The following is a 21,743-nucleotide window of genomic DNA, read 5'->3' on the forward strand; positions in this document are numbered from 1 at the left end:
ACTTTTAGGTTTGAACCAACATATGTCCTTCCAGAGGGTATTTTCTTTAAGCTTAATTTCAAGTACCTCTAAAGTGTAACATGTTGAATTTTAAACTAAATTCTCAGGTTCACATTTTTTCTCGTACAATAGGTTAGGCTACAAAATTCCCATGATGGATCCTTTTTCTATAAAATTTCAGGAAAGATTCCTCATACACTTCTCCTTCCACAAATCAGTATAAAGATCTGATCCTAGATCTTTGTTTTTCAAGTTTACTAGAAGCAAAGCACTTTTATTTCTGTTTTACTTTCCTAGTGTAAGAGTGAAGCTTTTGGTTCTCATTTTATGTTGGAAACCAACATTCTAGACCCCCATTTTGAGAGGCTGTTGAGCCTTCTCTTCTATTTCTTAAAAACATTTAATGGGGTGTATTTGCTTTACAACGTTTAGTTAGTTTTAACTGCACAGAGAAGTGAGTCAGCCATATGTGTGTATATACATATGTTCCTTCTTTTTTGTATTTCCTTCCTATTCAGATCTCCACAGAGCATTGAGTAGAGTTCCCTGTGCTACATAGTATGTTTCCTTTAGTTATCTATTTTACACATAATACCAATAGTGGATATATGTCATTCCCAATCTCTCAATTCTATTTCCACAGCCCTCTGAACGTTGCATTCAGTCAATTTTAGCACATTTTCAAGCTACCCTCACCTCCACTGTTGGGCTTCCACTGTAGCTCAAACAGTAAAGAATCTGCCTGCCATGCTGGGGATCTGGGTTTGATCCCTTGGTCGGGAAGATCCCCTGGAGAAAGAAATGACAACCCACCCCAGCATTCTTGCCTGGAGAATCTCATGGACAGAAGAGCCTGGCGGGCTACAGTCCATGGAGTCACAAAGTGTCACACACGACTAAGACTAACACTTTCACTCCTACCTTTGCTTAAATCTTAGCCAGATTTCTTTTATGATGACTCTGGCTACATTTATAAACATGCATTTGAATTTTATCTACCAGTTTAAATCGAGGGCTTACTCTATTGACTATAATGTTGAGATAAGGAGTAGTAGCAGTGTTTGTCCGTGGCTGGAATTCTAATCTGTGTATCACTTTGGTCACATTGGTTCAAGATCTACCTCTTAAATACAGACCTACTCTTGGGGTACTAATGAATTCACAGATCTAGAAGTACTTGTTTCTTTCTTGTGAAATGTTGACAAGGTGTGTATATAATGGATGGAGCATATGATAGATAAAACAGATATTGCTTTTACTAACATCTCTTGCATAGCAGCCCGGCTATGGAAAATCTAAACATTTGACCTTTAACGGTCAATCCAAGTTGATAACACTGATAGGCATTGAGAATATTTCTTTTCCTCATTTTATGTTTTTTCTCAAGTGCCCACTTTATATTTCATTTTAACAATTCTTTTTTGGAGCATTCTTTTCATTATTTAAATGTTAGTAGATTAAAGACAGTAAGACTCACGTATCTGGAACATTTCAATGTGGCAGGACATGTCCTATCTTAGGAGCCAGGCTGCCACTTTCTAGCTGTGTGTGCCCTTGAAAACGTATGGGTTTTTCTGTGCCTCCAATTCCTTATGATACCATGGGGATAAAGACAGCCCCAAACTTGTAAGTTTGCTGTGGGTGTTGTTGGCTGGCCCACGGAAAATACCATGTGCATCTAGGTCGTGATGAGGATGGTGGTAATAGTCATGGTGATGATGATAGAGCTGGGGAAGTGGGCTTGAAAAGGAAAATATTTACAAGGACAAATGCTATCATAACCCTTTCCTTAGATTTCTTTGTCTAATCTTGGTACTTTAAGTTTTACAGAACTAGTTAGAAGATGAGTTTAAAACCATATTTTTAAAAATTAAGGTATTTGATTAGAAGGAGTGTACTTTAATGATTTCTTCCCTAACTTGATCTTATTATCAGCTTCACAGAGAATCAGCATTGACATTATTGCATCTGGCATTTTCTGAGAAGTCAGGTTAACCTGTCCAATTTCTAAAAGAGAGAAATAGGATAATAAGGATAATCCCTTTAAAATCTTCCAACCACTTTCTAGGGATTACGTCTAAGACTTTACCATTAAAGCTTCCTTAAAAAAAACAAAAAAACCAAAACTGTCCTTAACCTTACTCTGTAGATTCATCTCCTCCTGCTCTGCCCCTTGCAGTCCAGGCTGTTCACTGTTCTCTGGAGTACCATGATTTTCACATCTTTGTGTTAAGGCTTCATTCATACTGTTTCCTATGATCGAAACACCCTGATTTGTATTCTTTTCTAAATTGGCCCCTCTTTGTCTCCAGACTGACTCCCTGGAATCCATTCTTCCCACTGCAGCCAGATGTGTAGAAGCAGGAAATTGATCCTGTCAGTGCCCTGCTTATTTTCCTTGAATAGCTGCTACTTGCCCTAAGGGATAGAATTCCATCTCCTTGAGAGAGTTTATAATATTTTCTTGACCTTTCTGGGCTTATCTGCATTAGCCTGACTCACAATGTGATGAGTCACTCCAGCCCTTTTAGAAACCATTTCCTTGGTTTCACATAGTCTCCCAGTTTTATCCACATGTCCTGCTCATAGGAACATGTGGGTTCAGCTCATTCGTCAGATTTAGAGTTGTCAGGTACGAACAGGACACCCAGACACCCACTTAAATGTTAACCTCATGTAAATAGTAAATACCTGGAGAAGGAAATGACAACCTACTCCAGTATTCTTTCTTACCTGGGAAATCCCATGGACAGAGGAATCTGAAGGACTACAGTCCATGGGGTTGCGAAGAGTAAGACAACTTAACGACTAACAGCAGCAGCAGCAAATAGCAAATAACTTGTATAAGTGTGTCCCGAATAGTTTATGGGACAGATTTATACTGCAGAGTATTTGTTGTTTATCTGAAAATCAAATATAAATGGGCATCTTGTATTTTTATTTGCTAAATCTAGCAATCCTACTTAAATTTCAATGAAGTCTTTTAGAACCAAATCATATGTTCTCTTAACATCCTAGACTTCATGACTCTAACCACCATGGTTGAAATGGTTAATCTGATTTTCTCTTCTACTAGATAGTGTTCTCTCTCAGGACAAGGATCATTTCTTTATCACTGTATTGTTTGAAGCCATGGCTAGAAAAAGAACAGTTCCTGGAAAACAGAAACCATTGAACAAAGATTTAGTGAATAAATGAATAGATGGATGGATGGATGGATGGATGAACATGTTAGAATTCCTATGGAATGCCTCTTCAGTAGGACATCTTCCTGAGAAAACTGTTTGGTAATTATCTCTTTCTTGGTAACACATTTTATGTCTTTCCTTTGTAGCTCTTATCATGCATATAACATGCATGACCCTTAAAACTGTTGGTCTACGTGTCTGTACACCTTCCTGCCTGATGAGCATCAGTGGTCACAGATTGAGTCTTTACCTCCTGGTGATTGTGCTTCTTGCCTTCTACATTGACTTATTAATTAATCACTGGTATACAGTTAGCAATAATTGTTATTTAAAGAAGGGACCTAAGTACCCTCTATGGAGAAAAAATGCTGACCTGAGCTTGAACATGATGTGCAATTGTTGACAATGCATGTGTATTTCAGTGATGTTAAAAGGAAAATTGTTGTTGTTGTTCAGTTTCTCAGTCATGTCCAACTCTTTGTGACCCCGTGGACTGCAGCACGCCAGGCCTCCCTGTCCCTCACCATTTCCCAGAGTTTGCCCAAGTCCATGTTCATTGCATCCATGATGCCGTCCAGCCATCTCATCCTCTGAAGCTCTCTTCTTCTGCCCTCAATCTTTCCCAGAATCAGGGACTTTTCCAATGAGTCATCTATTCATATCAGATGACCAAAATACTGGAGCTTCAGCATCAGTCCTTCCAGTGAATAGTCAGGGTTGATTTCCCTTAAGATTGGCTGGTTTGATATCCTTGCTGTCTAAGGGACTTTCAGAAGTATTCTCCAGCACCACAGTTTGAATGCATTAATTCGTTGGCATTCTGCATTCTTTACTGTCCAGCCTTCACAACTGTACGTGACCACTGGGAAGACCATAGCCTTGACTGGTTGGACCTTTGTTGGCAGAGTTATGTCTGCTCTTCAGCGCACTGTGTAGGTTTATCATCATCTTAACATTTGTCATCACTCTCCTCTTTCACAGGAGAGTTAAAGAGCTGGCTTAAGACTAAATAGTAAAAAGAACTAAGATCATGGCATCCGCCCCCATTACTGCATGGCAAATAGAAGGGGAAAAGGTGGAAGCAGTGACAGATTTCCTCTTCTTGGGCTCCAAAATCACTGCGGACAGTGACTGCAGCCATGAAATCAGAAGACAATTGCTTCTTGGAAGGAAAGCAATAACAAAAGGAAAATAGTGCCTGTCAATTCACCTGCTCATTGCTCAGAATTAAATACTTTATTTTAATAAAGATAAGAACTGAGTATCATGCAGATGAAAGTTCACAAGGCAATAACAATAACTAATATTATGTGCCAAGTAATACTATGTGCTGTGTGATTTAAAAGCATAATCTCTATTAAACTTCATAATTAAATGAACAGAAGTGGATACTCATCTGTTCATAGCTCTGTATTAAAGATGTGAAAATCAGGCTTAAGGCTCTAAATGTAGTAGATAATGGAAAAATCTAACTTTTTTTGCTAACCAATAAAAATACTCTTTAAAATATCCCATATCATATAATATGAGAAGTGGTTGAAAGGAAGAAGAGAAGGCTTTCAAGGAGGGTCAGTGGCAAAGAATCTGCCTGCCAATGCAGGAAACATGAGTTCAGTTCCTAGGTCAGGAGGATCCCCTGGAGGAGGGCATGACAACCCACTCAAGTATTCTTGCCTAGATAAAAAATGTGATAAATGCTGTCATGTATTTGAAGGAGGAGACTGTGAGTGTGTTCCAGGGAGCAGCAGTAAGCCCAGTGGGAAACATCCATGGCTAAATAAGAGCAGGGCTTTCCTAATACCTGAGATGATTAAGTGTAAATAACTCCTTTAGAAGTAGAATAATTAGATTTGGGATTGAATTGCTTCCAGATTCTTCTACAAAGAAATTTTGCACATTCCTGGAAGATTTAAGAGGTGATATCATAAAGGTGAGGCATAGAGGAGATTCCATACATAGTTCATGTATACAGGTTTACAGACCAAAAAATGGTATATTTGGTACTTTAAAGATGTTGTCTTTATATGTGTGATTTTATATGAAAAATTTCAGACTTTCTGTGAATTTCTATAGAACTGGTAGTTGGCTGGGAAAAGATGCCACTTTAAAGCTATAAATACTTTCAGTCTCTGAGATAAAGACTTAAATATCCCCATTGGACTTTCTGTTTCACTGTTTATAGTAACTATTGAGAAAGATCCTTTATCGATGCCAAGTAGCATCTTATGGTTCTTTGGGGGAGAAAGAACCATAATTTTGAAGTAATTATTAGCTTTAATGAAGAGGTTTCTGACTAGGAAGGGAAATGTAGCACTGGGGATTCTACAGAGTCAGGTATTTTTGAGATAGGACTCCATCTCCACAGGCTCTTCTGCTCATGAGAGAGGAGTGTGTCTTTCTTCATGTGGATTTAGACTGTACTTTTCTCTGTAGAGGTGCTTGCTAGGTTGTTCTTGTAGGAAGACTCCATGGCAGGAGCTGTGAAGTGGTGTCCAGAAGTAAAGGGATTGTACTTATATTGAGGTTCTGCCTGTTTGTTCCAGGAATAACCTGCGCAACATTCTCTGTAGGTCAATAACCAAGACATTGTGTGATGTACTGATGTTGAAATATTACATTCTGATGTTACTGTGCTTTTGGGGCTACTAGGTAAGAGTGCACATGTCCTGAAAGCCTTGGGTGGACACTAAGTTCCCATTATCTATGATTCCATAATTAGCATATCCAGAGCCTAAGGCAGAGACCACTCTTTGTTCTCAGTTGTTGAGACCTGATTCTGAGGATCAGCTTTCTTTTAGGGCACGGATTGGGTTGAGCTGGTCCTTTTACGGAGTTGCAGATTGCAGGGGAAGACAGTGATGTGAAAGTATGGAGGCACTTAACACTTTCTCATGTAGGTCTGAAACAAAGCATGGATGTTCCCTCTCACCATTTATTTTTAACATGATATTGAAAGTTCTAAAGTGATGACAAGAAAAATGAAATATTAGAAAATGGATTGGGAAGGAAGAAATAAAAACTCTCCTTGTTTGCAGTTGACATTTTCACTTATGTAGAGGACCTGCTAGATCCTTTGAGCCCTGACAGAAGCCATGTGTACTGTAGAATGTAAGTTACTGTGTTGTAATTCTCTCACATAAATTAATACTCGCTTAGCAAACATCTATTGTATGTTACATACTGCTTTCTTCTGCGTTGGGAGAACTCAGAGAAAAGCCTGTACCATGCCTAGGATATAATGATAGACTGCAGGAAGTGGCCACTCTTCTGTGTGCTGCCCTCCCAACTGTGTCCTCTCATCCTAGGACAGTGTTCCAGTGATAGTTCACCCAAAGATGAAGGGTAGCCTGAGACATGCCCCAGGTTGCTCTGAGAGGTGGGAACAAAGAGAACAGCAGTGAAGATGCCAAGAAGCCAGAGTCAAGGCAGAGACTAATGTCTAGTGACTCAGGAAGTGGTGGCAGTCATGGTTGTGAAAATCTTGTCATGTCCCCACTGAGATCATCTGCAGCACAGAGTGCTGTGGACTGCCAGCCCAGCTGCTGTCATCCAGGTTTACCGCTGATTATGTGCTAAAGCCACAGTTCTCTCAGGGTGTGTTTGGCTGTCATCTGAGCACAGTAAAGCATCTGAGGCACCCTGTTCTTATGATGCACAGTCCTCTAATGGGTGACCTTATCCCTGATGGTCTGGACAAATGTTTTCTAGATGGAGCTTGTAGTCTGAGACTCTTCTCACTTAATTCTCCCTCCTTCGCCTTCCCTTCTACAGGAGTCTGGTTTGAGGCTCTGCCCAGTCCCTGCTGCTCCCTCTCCCCTCACCTCCACACATGCTGATGCCCAGCTGAGGTCTTCTCAGACAACCTGACCTCATGCAAGTGCTGTGTGTGACATTTAGCAAAACTGGCAGGTGTGGGTTGAGAACATGTATACTTTTGGTGCTCATATAATGCGAAGAAATTGAGCTTGGACTTTTTAGTTGTATATGCAAGTGTGTGTTCAACATATCAAGTTGATAGTCACCTAAAAAAAGAAAATCTGAACTACTCTCAGCTGGAAGAAACAGACAAGGTTGTGTAATATCCTCTTCATCATAAGAAATACATATTTGGTCTTTGGCCCTATTTCTGGCACAGAAGTCCTACCAACCTTGGAATTTCCTAAGTGATGAGAGCGATACAGTTGTCTTTCATTACGTTAATGAGGTGGCTTTTGGAAGCACATAAAGAGGGAGGAAACCAACCTCCTCCAGGGAGGGGAGAGGGGCTGGAGGTTGAATGGGGGACCGATGGCTGATGATGTAATCAATCATACCTATTTAATGAAGCCTTCATGAAATCCAGAATTACCAGACTCTTTGAGGTATTAGGTTGGTGAACACGGAGAGAGTCGAGTGGGGGCACTCAGAGAGGGCATGGAAGCTTTGTGCCCTTTCCCTATAACAAGCCCTATACATCTCTTCCATCTGGCTGTTCCTGTGTTATATCCTATTATAATAAACTGATAGTCTAGTAAGTAAAATATTTCTCTGAGTTCTCTGGGCCACTCTAGCAAAGTAATCAAGCCCAAGGAAAAGATCATTGGAAGCTCTGACCTATAGCGGATTGGTCAGAAACCCTGCTGACAATGTGGATTTGAGATTGGCGTCAGAAGTGGGGGCAGTCTTTTAGGACTGAGTCCTTACCCATGGGGTCTGACGCTGTCTTCATCAGAATTGAGTTAGGTGCAGGACACTCAGGCAGGGAATTGCTGGTATGGGGAAAAATCCATACCGTTTATTAGAACTGGAATCAGAATCACACATTGTTATTGAGATCCTCAGTTGAGTTCAGTCACTCAGTCGTGTCCAACTCTTTGTGACCCCATGGACTGTAGCACGCCAGGCCACCCTGTCCACCACCAACTCCCGGGGTTTACTCAGACTCATGTCCATTGAGTTGGTGATGCCATCCAAACATCTCATCCTCTTTTGTCCCATGCTCCTCCCACCTTCTATCTTTCCCAGCATCAGGGTCTTTTCAAATGAGTCAGTTCTTCGCATCAGGTGGCCAAAGTATTGGAGTTTCAGTTTCAGCATCAGTCCTTCCAATGAATATTCAGGACTGATTTCCTTTAGGATGGACTGGTGGGATCTCCTTGCAGGCCAAGGGACTCTCAAGAGTCCTCTCCAACACCACAGTTCAAAACCATCAGTCCTTCGATGCTCAGCTTTCTTTATAGCCCAACTCGCACATACATACATAGCTACTAGAAAAACAATAGCCTTGACTAGATGGACATTTATTGGCAAAGTAATACCTCTGCTTTTTATATGCTATCTAGGTTAGTCATAGCTTTTCTTCCAAGGAGTAAGCATCTTTTAATTTCATGGCTGTAGTCACCATCTGCAGTGATTTTGGAGCCCCCCAAAATAAAGTCTGTCACTGTTTCTCCATCTATTTGCCATGAAGTGATGGGACCAGATGCCATGATCTTATTTTTCTGAATGTTGAGCTTTAAGCCAACTTTTTCACTCTCCTCTTTCACTTTCATCAAGAGGCTCTTCAGTTCCTCTTCACTTTCTGACATAAGGGTGGTGTCATCTGAATATCTGAGGTTATCAATATTTCTCCCGGCATTCTTGATTCCAACTTATGCTTCATCCAGCCCAGCATTTCTCATAATGTACTCTGCATATAAGTTAAACAAGCAGGGTGACAATATACAGCCTTGACGTACTCCTTTTCCTATTTGGAGCCAGTCCATTGTTACATGTCCAGTTTCAACTCTTGTTACCTGACCTGCATACAGATTTCTCAAGAGGTAGGTCAGGTGGTCTGGTATTCCCATCTCTTTAAGAATTTTCCAGAGTTCGTGGTGATCCACACAGTCAAAGAGTATGCTTGTGGTTGAGACAATGGCCAGGGTGAGGAGAAGAAAGCATATTTTGATGCCAAAAGCCTGGAAAGAAGGGTTTCTGTCTGAGAGCAGATAGATACAGACTGTGAACATAAGGAAGTGCGGAAAAATAGGTTCAAGGTGTGATGCCACAAAATACAGCCTAGAGCAAGAAAATGAAAAGGGAAACAAAAACCCATGATGTAGACACAAACATACAAGTTCCAGCAACAATGCAGGAATGAAAAGGAAACATTATGGTTTGGACATGTATAGTGTAAGCCTGAAAACTGCTTAACTCATGAATACAGACAATGAGACTGAAGGATTTAATGATAACTCATTTGAGGCAGGGTTTCCACAGATGATGTAGATCAATAAAGACAAAGGCCAGGATTAAGTCCCATATGAAGAAAAGAAAGAGTACAAAGTGTTGCTGTTGGAAGCAATCTCTGGCACATCTTGCTCTGAACTGTTTCTTCTCATCAGTGAAGGAGAAGAAAGTGAAGGAATTACCATTGGCATCAGAAATCTTGCATTAAAAGATCACATCAAGAAGGTTACTCTTTCAAGTCTTTACAGACTTGCAGATATCAAACAATGGAATACATGAAATAATTTAAAATATTAGAAACAGCAAATGCAAATTTTAGGTATAAATGAGTTATTCTGTACAAAAATAATCCCAGGGACAGAGGAGCCTGGTGGGCTGCCATCTGTGGGGTCACACAGAGTCAGACACAACTGAAGTGACTTAGCAGCAGCAGATTAGATATCACTTTTTGAATAGTTTCCCCCAATAGTGGAGATAGACTTACACAATCTATTAATATTTTTTCCCCAAGTTCCACCATATATTTTGAATGCCTGGTATTTAGAATCAAGCAGCTAGCATTTGATTCTCAAAGTGTTGCTAATTAACCCTTACCAAGATTTAATTCAGGCAATGTGAAAATCAGATGAAAAAAGTAATCATTTAAGCAGAGAGTAAAAAGCAAAATGAGCTTCCTGGGTGGCTCAGTGGTTAAGAGCCCACCTGCCGATGTAGGAGGCATAGTTTCAGTCCCTGGGTGGGGAAGATTCCCTGGAGCAGGAAATGGCAACCCACTCCAGTATTCTTGCCTGGGAAATTCCACAGACGGAAGAGCCTGGTGGGCTATAGTCCATGGTGTCACAGTCAGACACGACTTAGAGACTAAACAGTGACAATAATAACAGAAAAGAAAATGTCAACTATACTTGCATTTCATTGGTTTGACTCAATATAGTTGTTTAAAATAAACCAACAGACAAGACTAATTGCTTATTCTCCCATTTCTATTTTCTAGGGAGTAGAATGGGAAGCTCTTTTTTTCAAGTTCCTCATGGGTCCAGTTGTTTTACAACTTGTGTTTGTTTCCTTTCATGTAAAAGTGAAATGCCACTAATCCATAATTTACAAGTTGTAGTAAAGAAAAATGAGGTATTGTGTTTGACACAATGGACACACTCCTGGCATCCAGTGGGGATGCAATGTATGGTGGTTCTTAACTCATGGGGAGTGAAACATCATTGGTATCTTTAATAAGTGGTAGTCAAAAATGGTGAACAGGAAAGGCATAAGATTGTCCAAAATATAAAGGCATAAGGATAAGAAATCTAAATCAACATTACAAATGTAGGGCAAAGGCACATATAACCAAATAAATCATAAGACCTGCAAGAAGGATGCATGTTTGAGGAAGAAAAATGGAGAGTTTCCTAAATATATGTGAGTCAAGAAGACAAGGAAGGAAGATTATAAGCCCCTGGAGAGAGATTGAAATGAATTCAATGATGGAAGAAGCAAATGCAGCAAAAAAAACTGAATGACTTATTTGTTTTAGTGCTCAATGGGGAAAACCTGAAGTTCTCCTGGAAAGTGAAAAGTTCCAGGGGGGAGATGGCAAAACTCCTAAAACCAAAGAACTGGAAAATCATTTACTTAGGGAGCGTCTCATCAGAATGAGCCTACAGTGCCTGCAGATTGCTTTATTGGGAATTTTGTCAAAATGATTTCAGGTGTGAAAGTCCCTGCAAATTGATAATTTAGGAATGAGACTCAGTGGGTATCTTCACACTAAAACTATGTAGAATAATATTTTATGCTCATAGATATGTGTTGCAGCATTATTTATAATAGAGACGAATGGAGATTTCTGTAAAAATACAAAAAGAAGAGAATTGTTAAACATTATAAAACATAATGAAATATTTTATCAACAAAATAATGCTTATAAAAGTAAAAATGTCATAAAATGCTTGTAATGTCTTCAGGTTAATCTGTGTTTTTATTTGCCAATATAATTTAACTACAGTGGCCTATAAACTTTTTATTCTTAAAAATATATTTTATATCACAGTCTAACAAACATATACACATGTAATATATATATATACATATATAAAGGTGAAACAAAAGTTTTACCAAAACATCTACCCTGAGAGTTAATTTTTTTTTGAGACCTTTTTTTAAAGAAAAAGTTTTAGGTTTACAACGCATTGACAGAAAGCTACAGAAATTCCCCATAGACTCCCTCCCCTCACATGTATAGCCATTATCAACAGAGTGGTACCTTTAAGAAAAAAAAAAAAGGATGAACTACACTGACACACCATAATCACCAAGGTCCCCAGTTCATCTTAGGGTTCACTTTAATTAAGTGAGTAGTGCTGCAGCTTCTATGGATTTGGACAAAACTATAATGACGTATATTCCTCATTATAATGCTGTTCAAAGTATTTTCACTGCTTGTAGAAATAACTTCTGTACTTTCTGCATTCATCTCCCCGCAAATTCCTGGCAATCACTGATCTTTTTATTGTCTCCATAGTTTTGGATTTTCCAGAATGCCATATAGTTGGAATCTATTTTTCTTTTTTGTTTTTTCTCCTTGAAACGAGAGGTTTAAAGCCTTTCTAAGACCACTTATGGCCCACCCACACATGGACCAGACAGGCTCTAGGTGACAAGGACTCCAACCAAATACTGCAGATTTTCTTCCAGTACTGAGCCCTGTCCCACTGTCCTGCCCAACAGCCATGTGAAGGGGTGGGGGACACATGATGGATATTTGTAAGAAGGCCACACTTATTGTGCCCTTTGTTATAATGAATACAGATTCCTGTCCGGTGTGTTGTAAGCATTACAATGAGTACAGATTCCTGTCTGGTGTGTTGTAAGCAGACAAGCCATTTCTTCAGGCCTTTGCTTTGAGCGCATCCCATATAATATTAATATAATATTAAGTGAATGAAAATTCCATATACAGAACAATTAAAATTTGTGAAAGACAGTAACCAAAGGAAAAAAACCAAGGTAATCCATAATAAAATGTTAAAAATAATTATCTCTGATGGGGGGTATCAAGGCTATAGATTATTTTTATGTTATTTTACTATCTCTGATGGGGGTATCAAGGCTATAGATTATTTTTATGTTATTTTACTATTATGGATTTTCTAAAATTAGTAGGTACTTTTTATATGCAGACATATGTTAAATGTGAATCTGTATTTTGTAACTACTGTGAAAAGTTTAAAAAATCAAGTAGCTCTAGAAGACATATAAATAAAAGCAGCATTTCTTTGGTCCACCTTTTTTGCTTTCCCAAGTCATCTGCTTTCAAACCTTTTAACTGTTTCTTCTGTTATTTACCTCCACATACTAAATAACCATCATTTAGTTTTTAAGGGATTATTTATTGAATCATTCATGTAGAAAATAGATTTGATTTTTTCATGTCCCTGTCCCCAGCCCAACAGAAATATTTTCTCTTTTTTCTTCCAACACATTTGTCTCTTATTTAGATTAAATAAGTCATATTTACTTATTTATTGTGAATATTTTGTGTTTATCCAGAGTGGAGTTGTTGTATAGTGTCACATACTATTTCATTCTCTTCCTTGTACAAGTTATTGTTTTCCTTGCAGGCCAATAGTTGATCCCTTTTTGTTGTTTCCTTAGGAGCCTATTCTGAAACTGTCAGAGATGTAAAGACCTCAATGCAATTGAATAAATCAAGTAAGATCTGAGTTTAAGTTCCTTGGAAACAGAGCTGGTAAATGGGTGTGGATGCATGGGTTTTACTGAGTCAGCACACACAGGAGAAGAGTGTGGGAAGCACTGGTCTGGGACAGGAAGTAAGCAGGGTGTTTTCTCTCATGGGGGTTTTCCTTTTGTTTGCTTCCAAGGTCAGAGTTACCTCTGAGCACTGTGGGCAGCCCAGGTGGCTCGGTGGGTAAAGAATCCACCTGCAATGCAGGAGACACAGAAGATGTGGATTCAATCCCTGGGTCGGGAAGATCCCCTGGAAGAGGAAATGGCAACCCACTCCAGTATTCTTGCCTGAGAAATCCCACGGACAGAGTTGGACACAACTGAAGTGACTGAGCATGCACTGTGGGCAGTGGGATGGAGCTTCTAATCTCCAAGACCTGATGGCTCCCTCTTGGAGCAGGAGAGAAGAAGGGATGGATGGGTGTCCTCAGCCTCCACCAGCTGGAAGATGGGTGCACTGGCCCAGGCTGGGGCAGGTCCAGAGCACCCAATGTAGGGAACCTCTCAGCGTCTCTTTCTCTCCCTCCCTTCCCGCCACCCCACCCTTCTCTTCCTTCTCTTCTTTCCCTCCCTCCTCTCCCCTCCCCCTCCCCATCCTTCCTTTCATCTGTCTGTCTTGGGGACCTTGTTCCTGGGTGCCCAAATGAAAGGATCTGCAGGTTTTCTCTTGAAGTAGCCAGAGTCTCTAGAGTGTAACCCCATTTCTTGCCTGACGCATAAATTCCTTTTTCCATATTCTTGGACCCTACAAGGGGCATGGTCTAATGGACCATATTTTGCAGCACAGGAGCTCTCACCTGTTCCATGCTTGTTCCACTCTTCTGTAACTGTGTGTGACTTAAGCCCAGTCCTCTGCCAGGCAGCAAGGGGGCTATAAAGGGGTAGAAATTCTGGGATCAAATTTCTTCTTAAGTAGACTTCCAACCAGTGCTTCTGCTTTTAGTCCCTCCTCTGTGTCTCTGCTTTCGAAAGTAACTGTTTGCCCAACCTGAACCATTCCAGGTTCTGTGAGAAAAAAGCTTTATCTTTCTCCCTCTTCCTCTGGATGGCTGTCTTAGATTTTCTTTTCCCCGCTGTGCTTAGTAAGCTGAATTGTGTCCTGCTTTCCACCTGTAAACTTTCCCTTGACACCATACCTGCTGTCTTTAGGGTTCATTCCTGTTCTTCCTCATTACTCTCATTATAGTTGATTTTAGGGGACAAATTTACAGTCAATCACCATGTTAAAATAAAACACGGTCATTTGTAAGAAAATGAACTCTTAATGTGCTTGGTTTCCACCTATGTTGACAGAAATTGTAAAACCAATTAGTAGATATATTTTAATTGTATTATGAACCTCTGCAGATAATTAAGCAAAGTGGAAACAAAATGCAGCAAAATGAAAATGGTAACATGCCTGTCTTTATTCAAGTTTGTGGACTCTTCTTTGCTAGACACTTGAGTTTGGGGAAATAGGAGGAAATAGCTATCACTGGCAGTATAGGATTGTTTATAAAACAAAAAGTGAAAGCGTTAGTCACTCAGTTGTGTCTGACTCTTTGGGACCCCATGGACTACAGCCCCCACGGCTCCTCTGTCCATGGGATTCTCCAGGCAAGAATACTGGAGTGGGTTGCCATTTCCTCCTCCAGGAGATATTCCTGACCCAGGGATTGAACCCGTGTCTCCAGCACTGCAGGCAGATTCTTTACCATCTGAGCCACCAGGGGATGGTTTATATTTGTGTGTAAAAGGTACACTGTTCCTTTGTGAAATCTGTCAATCTTGTGTCTCTGAAGTAATGTTCTTTGTTTGGGTCCAGGGTGAGATTTTGGATTCTGAAAACTCTCAGCATGTAGGATTTTGTAACATGTAATATATGGAGGGTGCACTGTTCCTGTCTCTAGTCCATGTATAAGTAAGTTTTCAGTCTTTTATTCCAAGAATAAAAATTTCTGGGCTGAACATTCACTTGTAAGATATGCTCATAATAAAAAGAAAGTTCTGCCTCTCTGGAAAATCACTCAGCCAAGGAAGTTCCATCTTTATGAGGAAGCAAATCCCTTGAGAGAAAGCTTGATGGGGCTGGAATCTAAAAACAAAATTCCTGCTAGAGTACTGACAAGGGCATAGCCCAATGGTCCTGTATTATTATAAATTGATACTGATAGAAACTAAGTCTGATACTAATTTGCTCAAGTAATAATTACAGTATTGATTTATGGACTACTTCACATTTCTAACAATATTATCGGAACAGTTGCTAATTTTATTTTTACCAGAATACTGAGAATGTTAATACGTGGCATTCTTCATATATAACAGATAAAGCAGTTGTGAGGTGAACTGCCAAATGCACTGTAGCTATTTGAGCAGCAGACCAGAGTGTAAAACTGACATCCATGAACTGAGCCCTGAATTCTCTTAGCTGTACAATTTGGGGTCTCTTTTTAATATGCTCTGCACTCATAGACACCTTATATGCTTTGTTCTACAACTGTCTTATGAGGTTGTTTTTTTTTTTTTTTTTTTTTTTTAAGATTTTTGTTGTTTTAAATACTGCAAAAGTCCTTTCAAGCGGACAGAGAATCAACTCTGTGTCACTCATTAAATCTATACTTTCTTCTAGTTGGTAGTTGTCAGCAACTAAACTCCTATTTACTGCTTATGCTTCTATAAAGTCTGAATTTTAGACTTCTTGGCACCTTTATTTTTGAGATATGTGTATCTACCACTGTGGCATTCATTCCTGGTTTTGTGCTCCTTCTCTTCTGTTATCGCCATCATCCTCATCATTATTATCATTTTGCCCCTTAACACCTCCAAGTCACTCTGGACTGAAAGAATTTGGTATAAGCAGTTCCAAGGGAAGCAGAGAAACTCATGTTGACAAGTTTTGCGAGTCAGAGTAGTGGTTGGAGGGACCAGGTCAAAAGAGACTTCTGACTGAGCACATGAGGCTCTCTTACTTAGTTGAGGGAGTATCTCCCTTAATCACAAAGCCCACAGGCATTCTTTTTTTTTTTTAATTTTGGCTGGACAGAACTGCATGTGGGATTCCAGTTCTTTGAAAAGGGATCAAATCCGTGTCTCCTGAAGTGGAAGCATGCTATGTTAACCACTGGACCACCCTCCACAGTTAATCTTGGCACATTTGACACACCTTGCGGCATATAGTCTCTGAGAGCTACAGAAAATCAGCAACATGGTTCTGACATTGCCATTGAATAAGCTATGGGGCCACTTGGCTTGCAAATTCCAGAAATAGATTTTCCAGTACCTGTAGCACCAAAATTACTCCATATATATTACATATTACCAAACAGGTCACGGTATAATTTCTAGCCACACAGGTCATTCCATTCTGGAATAATGTCCCTTGTGGTGCTGAAAAATAAACAGGATTTTAAGTGAAGGAGAGAATGAAATGATCTTCAAATACAGTATTTTCAGTGTTGAGAACAATTGCAAAATGGCATTGAAAAATTAATGCTGTTGTCCACTGTGAATGATGGCATCCAGGGTGGAAGGGTTCAGCAACTTGATTCTTAGCGAGTCTGTCCTCATCTTACCTGACTCCTGACATGCAGTCATTCTCCAAAAGCCTTAGTTGAAATGAGGGCAAAACTAGCAAGATTTTATATGTCTGTTGATTAGTGCCTTCCTTAGGATCAATGGAGAAAGCAGGTTGTTGATTGGCAAATTGTTGCACGATATTGAGAAGTGAGTAAACCTACTGACAAGGGATGAGGATTTTCAAGGAGCTCCACAGTCATGTCATTTGGTTGAAAGACAATAAGGAAGGGAAAACAGTGTATGTAGGTGAGATGGGGCAGCTCCAACATCTGACATCTGATGCAGTTTGGGTCAGCTGACCCTTTGCTTTGACCTAGGTTGATAGAGCTGTTGTTTAGTCGCTGAGTCCTGTCTGACTCTTTGCAACCACATGGACTGTAACCTGCCAGGCTCTTCTGTCCATGGGATTTCCTGGGTAAGAATACTGGAGTGGGTTTCTATTTCTTTATCCAGGGGATCTTCCTGACCTAAAGAACGAACCCACGTCTCCTGTGTTGTCAGGTGAATTCTTTGCCTCTGAGCCACTAGGGAAGCCCCAGGTTGATAGAGTGGGAATCATAAAACTAAATCATAAAAATAAAATAGAATATATTTCTATTGTTTATATTATACTCAGTCTATGTCAGTCTTGAGGTTGATGTTTATTATGAGCCAAAACAAACTGTAAGGATTAAAATAATTATGCATTCTATTTATTTATTTTTAAATATTTATTTTATATTGGAGTATAGTTTATTTATGATTTTAGCTTCGGGTATACAACGCAGTGAATCAGTTATACATACACATGTGTCTATCCTTTTTCAAATTCTTATCCCATTTAGGTTATCACAGAATATTGAGTAGAGTTCCCTGTGTTATTCAGTAGGTTCTAATTGGTTATTTATTTTAAATATTGTAGTATATGTGTGTCAATTTCACACTCCCAATTTATCCCTTCCCCCATCTTTCCCCTTTGGTAAACAGACCTAGAAATTATGTCTTTTTAAAATCTCAGGATATTTTCCATGTTCTAATTAAAGTAGATACTTACTAAATACTTGGGTTTTTTTTTAAGAATTAAAATTTTATTATTTCCTTGAGGGAATAAACACTTTAATGAGATAATTTTGAATGAAAAAGTATATGTTCATTTTAATTTTGTTTTATTGTTTGTATTGGTTTACATTGAATATTTAAAATTAGCCTTGAACTAATTGTGGATATTGCCCCACTATTTTATATTGCTTTGAGAGTGAGTCATTCATGATATAAGAAGCATTTACCCCTTCTGTTTCTTAGTTTCCTCAGGTGTAAAATGAAAATATTTGAGGACATGGTAGCTAAGACATTTTCTAGGCTATTTTCCATTCTATGTTCATTGAGTTCATGCTAGTCCTAATGCATATGTATTTCTTCATTTCATAAATATTCTCCTCTCTCAGAATGAAATAGCATTCTATTTATATATTCTTTGTCCCTGTACATTAGGTATTTATAAGCTTGTAGCCTCTGTGATGTGCATGTGTTATTAAGGCAATGATTTTGTTCTCAGATACACTAATACCACAGTGGCTTCTTCTCTGTTTAGCACATGGGTCCCTCATGATTAGGGTGAAGGGAATTTCTCCATCTGTCAGTGGCTTATTTAGGTCTCAGAATAGATATTCCATTTTTACAATTTACTTACCACCCCCCCTCATTTCATTTGTACAATTTACACCCTTAGTGCAAGGACTCAGATGGTACTCTGCATTTTCTGTTGATGTTTATGCTGGTTCGGCCCATTATGCCTGATGGACTTCTAAAAGCACTCACTTAACTCCTGCAGAATTGCTTGCGTCTATTTCTTGAAATGTGAAAACCTGTTTACGCAAGGGATGTGATCCTTTTCTTCATGTTTTTGCTGTTCTCCTCCCAGCGCACAAGGTAATTTGTCTTTGCCACAGTAATTCTGTTTCTCATTTTTTATCACCGGCTAAATTCTCGAAAAAGAGGTCTTGATGGAATTGAGAAGCAGTGGTTTGTATTGTTTGTTCCTTGACATTCTCTCCTTCTCATGCATTGTATAGCACAGACCTTTGTTAGAATGAATTTATGTGTGAGTTTTCTCTGTGCACGTTGTTTAACCAAGTCAGATATCTATTCTCTCAGAGCACATGAAATACAATAGGATTGTTTTAAATGCTGAAGCTGGAAAAGTGGGCAGTAATTGTACATTAACTGGCTGATAACAGTTTTAACTTTATTTAATGAACTTAAAGAAGTATTAATTGAAGGATGGGCTTTTTAAAAATCATTTTTTAAAATTGAAGTACATAGTTAATTTACAATGTTGTGTTACCTTCAAGTGTACAGCATAGTGATTCAGTTTATATATATATATATATATATATATATATATATATATATATATTCAGTTTACATATATATTCAATTTATAGATATATACAAAAATATGTTCTTTTTCAGATTATTTTCCTTTATAGGTTATTGCAAGACATTGAATATAGTTATTTGTGCTATACAGTAGGTCCTGATTTATCTGTTTTATGCATAGTAGTATGTATAAAAATACATACTGTGTATGTTAACCCCAAACTCCTAAGTTAAATATGGCCTTTTTGATTTGTGTAGTTTGTGGTATAATGCTTAGAAAGAACAGAAGATAAAGGAAACAATTTTAAAAAAGCTGATGAAGTTAGTACAAATTTGTTGTGGGTCTTTGATTCCTTTTTCTGGACCATGTCCACATGTTCTGTGTGAAATGCATCAGCTCAGTCAACTCAGTGAAATAGCAGGTCATATTCTTAGCCCATTTTGCATTTGTTCCCTCTTTGGATGTTCTTATAGTTCTAATAATTGTATTTTCTGAATCATGGATAATTTGATGACAAGGGACAAAAACTAACTCATTATCTAGAAAAACCAGAGAAAAATCTCCTGTAAATTAATCACAAAAAGTTAGCTAGACTTCAAGAGGACTGCAGCATCACTGGGTTTCAGTTCTGTCTTTCAAGGACTTCTTGTTTTGCTTCTTCGTCTGTCTGTTTCATCTCTGTCCCCTTCTGTGGTCTGGGTTTTGCAGACAATTTGTCACTAGTCTATCAGATTTGCTCCAATGTGCAGTGTTGTTTTCAGATCAAGTCCAGAGGAAGCCTTTCCCAGGGTCTTCTCCAGTTTAGCCCCCTCTTAGGCTAGGTTTTGGGAACCTGAGGGTCTCTAATTCTCTGATCTCCTAGCCTCAAGCATCCTACCAGGGTCTATGAAATCCTCTTCCTCCTCAGGCACACTCATCTGTGGGCCATCCATGGGGTAGGCATGTACACCCTTGGGCCATGGCATTGGCTGTGGACAGAGCTCTGCAAGGAGTACATGGACCTTTGATGTGTGAGGTCCTGGCTTTACGATGAAATTCAATGTGGAAAGAGAAGGGAGGTGGGCCATGATCCAGAGCCACTGGCCAGTTCTCCCTGTGCCTATATATCTTTTCTGAAAATGTTGAGGATTCTGAGAATTCTGTATGTAATTCTGTCATCGTAATGATGTATTTGTCAACATAGGAGGCTAGCACGTATTCTTCTCAACAATGTGTTAGTGTAAGTGTTAGTTGTGTCTGATTCTTTGCAACCTCCCAGACTGTAGCTCACCAGGCTCCTCTGTCCATGGGATTCTCCAGGCAAGAATACTGCAGTGGATTGCCATTCCCTTCTCCAGAGGATCTTCCTAACCCAGGGATCGAACCCGAGTCTCCTGCATTACAGGCAGATTCTTTACTATTTGAGCTACAGGGAAGTCCCAACAATGTGTTAGCTTAATTGTATTACATTTAAGTAGTTAAATCTGTGATGTATGGAATTCCATTTGCACTTTTAGCTTGGATCCCACAAATACTGAAGTGGCAACATATCCATATGAGTATCTACAAAATATTCCCTAATAACTGACTTGATCTTTCTGTCACATTTCAAATTCTCTTGGGATAGAAATCAATTTTGCTAACTTGAGTGATGTGTTTATGCTTGAAGGTTTCACAGGTACATCCACCTCAAGTTGTTTAAAGTTAAATGTATTACCTTTCACTCCTAATAGGGTCTATTCCTACTCAGAGCACTCAGAACCAGACACTTTGGTAGTCAAGGAACAAGATGATGAGCAGAACTGTACCTTGTCCTTGTTTGGATGCAGTGGAAGAGATAGGGTCCATGTTTGGGTGGGGAAGCCCCATCAACTGCTTTGTCACCAATTTCCAGATCTTCAGTTTACTCATTATTTAGCAACTTTACCTTACCCATGGCCCATCAGGTATCAAGCCTGGTTTGTTGCAGCCTGGTGGAGCAGAGATCAGAACCTGCCCCATGAATCGAGGGTGTGGCAAACTGCACCCTCCTGATTGTCCTAGTGAGCATGCCAAATGCACATTCTTGGGGCTGGACATGTTCTCTGTTCCGCTTCACTGCCTGCCCCTGCATCTGTCTCCATGGAAACAAAACAAGATGTTTCTGATCAACAGCAGAGCCTTAACTTTACTCCCTCTTTATGGTGTGCTGATCAAACTCCCCAGTACAGCTATTTCTTAATGATCTCATGCAACTTCTGCCAATAAAAGTGCGGGCTGACAGGAACCATTTTGGCTTCCTTCCATGGATAGCAGGAGGGCCCCCTGACTCCCCGCTTGCCAAATTATATGTTCTGTCTCTTAATTATGCGCTTGCCCCCAATTCAGGTCTTTCTCACCTGCTGAGCTGGACACAGCAGCACTGTTTCATCTTTATTTCTTAATTATTTTTCTACTTGTCAACTTTACTTATCCCTTCTATCATTGACTTAATTCCATCTTAGTTACTTTCTCTCTCACATCCATACATGACCACTGGAAAAACCATAGCCTTGACTAGATGGACCTCTGTTGGCAAAGTAATGTCTCTGCTTTTTAATATGCTGTCTAGGTTGGTCATAACTTTCCTTCCAAGGAGTAAGAGTCTTTTAATTTCATGGCTGCAATCACCACCTGCAGTGATTTTGGAGCCCAGAAAAATGAAGTCTGACACTGTTTCCACTGTT

At 39.4% G+C, this 21,743-nt stretch overlaps 1 long non-coding RNA gene and 1 other non-coding gene across 2 annotated transcripts in view; one reads left to right on the forward strand and one right to left on the reverse strand.

Moving 5' to 3' along the window:
• LOC145508054 (uncharacterized) overlaps positions 1 to 21,743 on the forward strand; it is a 145,421-nt gene that overhangs the window by 58,655 nt on the left and 65,023 nt on the right. Inside the window, exon 5 of the long non-coding RNA XR_014055327.1 lies at positions 13,050 to 13,106. This is a non-coding gene — a long non-coding RNA (uncharacterized LOC145508054). The remainder of the gene's footprint in view (positions 1 to 13,049; positions 13,107 to 21,743) is intronic.
• Positions 12,173 to 12,308, reverse strand: LOC145521927 (small nucleolar RNA SNORA11). Its single transcript, XR_014065759.1, has one exon. It is a non-coding gene; the product is annotated as a small nucleolar RNA SNORA11 (small nucleolar RNA).

The sequence above is a fragment of the Giraffa tippelskirchi genome, chromosome 1 (assembly GCF_054371585.1).
Source record: "Giraffa tippelskirchi isolate mGirTip1 chromosome 1, T2T-mGirTip1v1.2.pri, whole genome shotgun sequence".
NCBI lineage: Eukaryota > Metazoa > Chordata > Mammalia > Artiodactyla > Giraffidae > Giraffa > Giraffa tippelskirchi.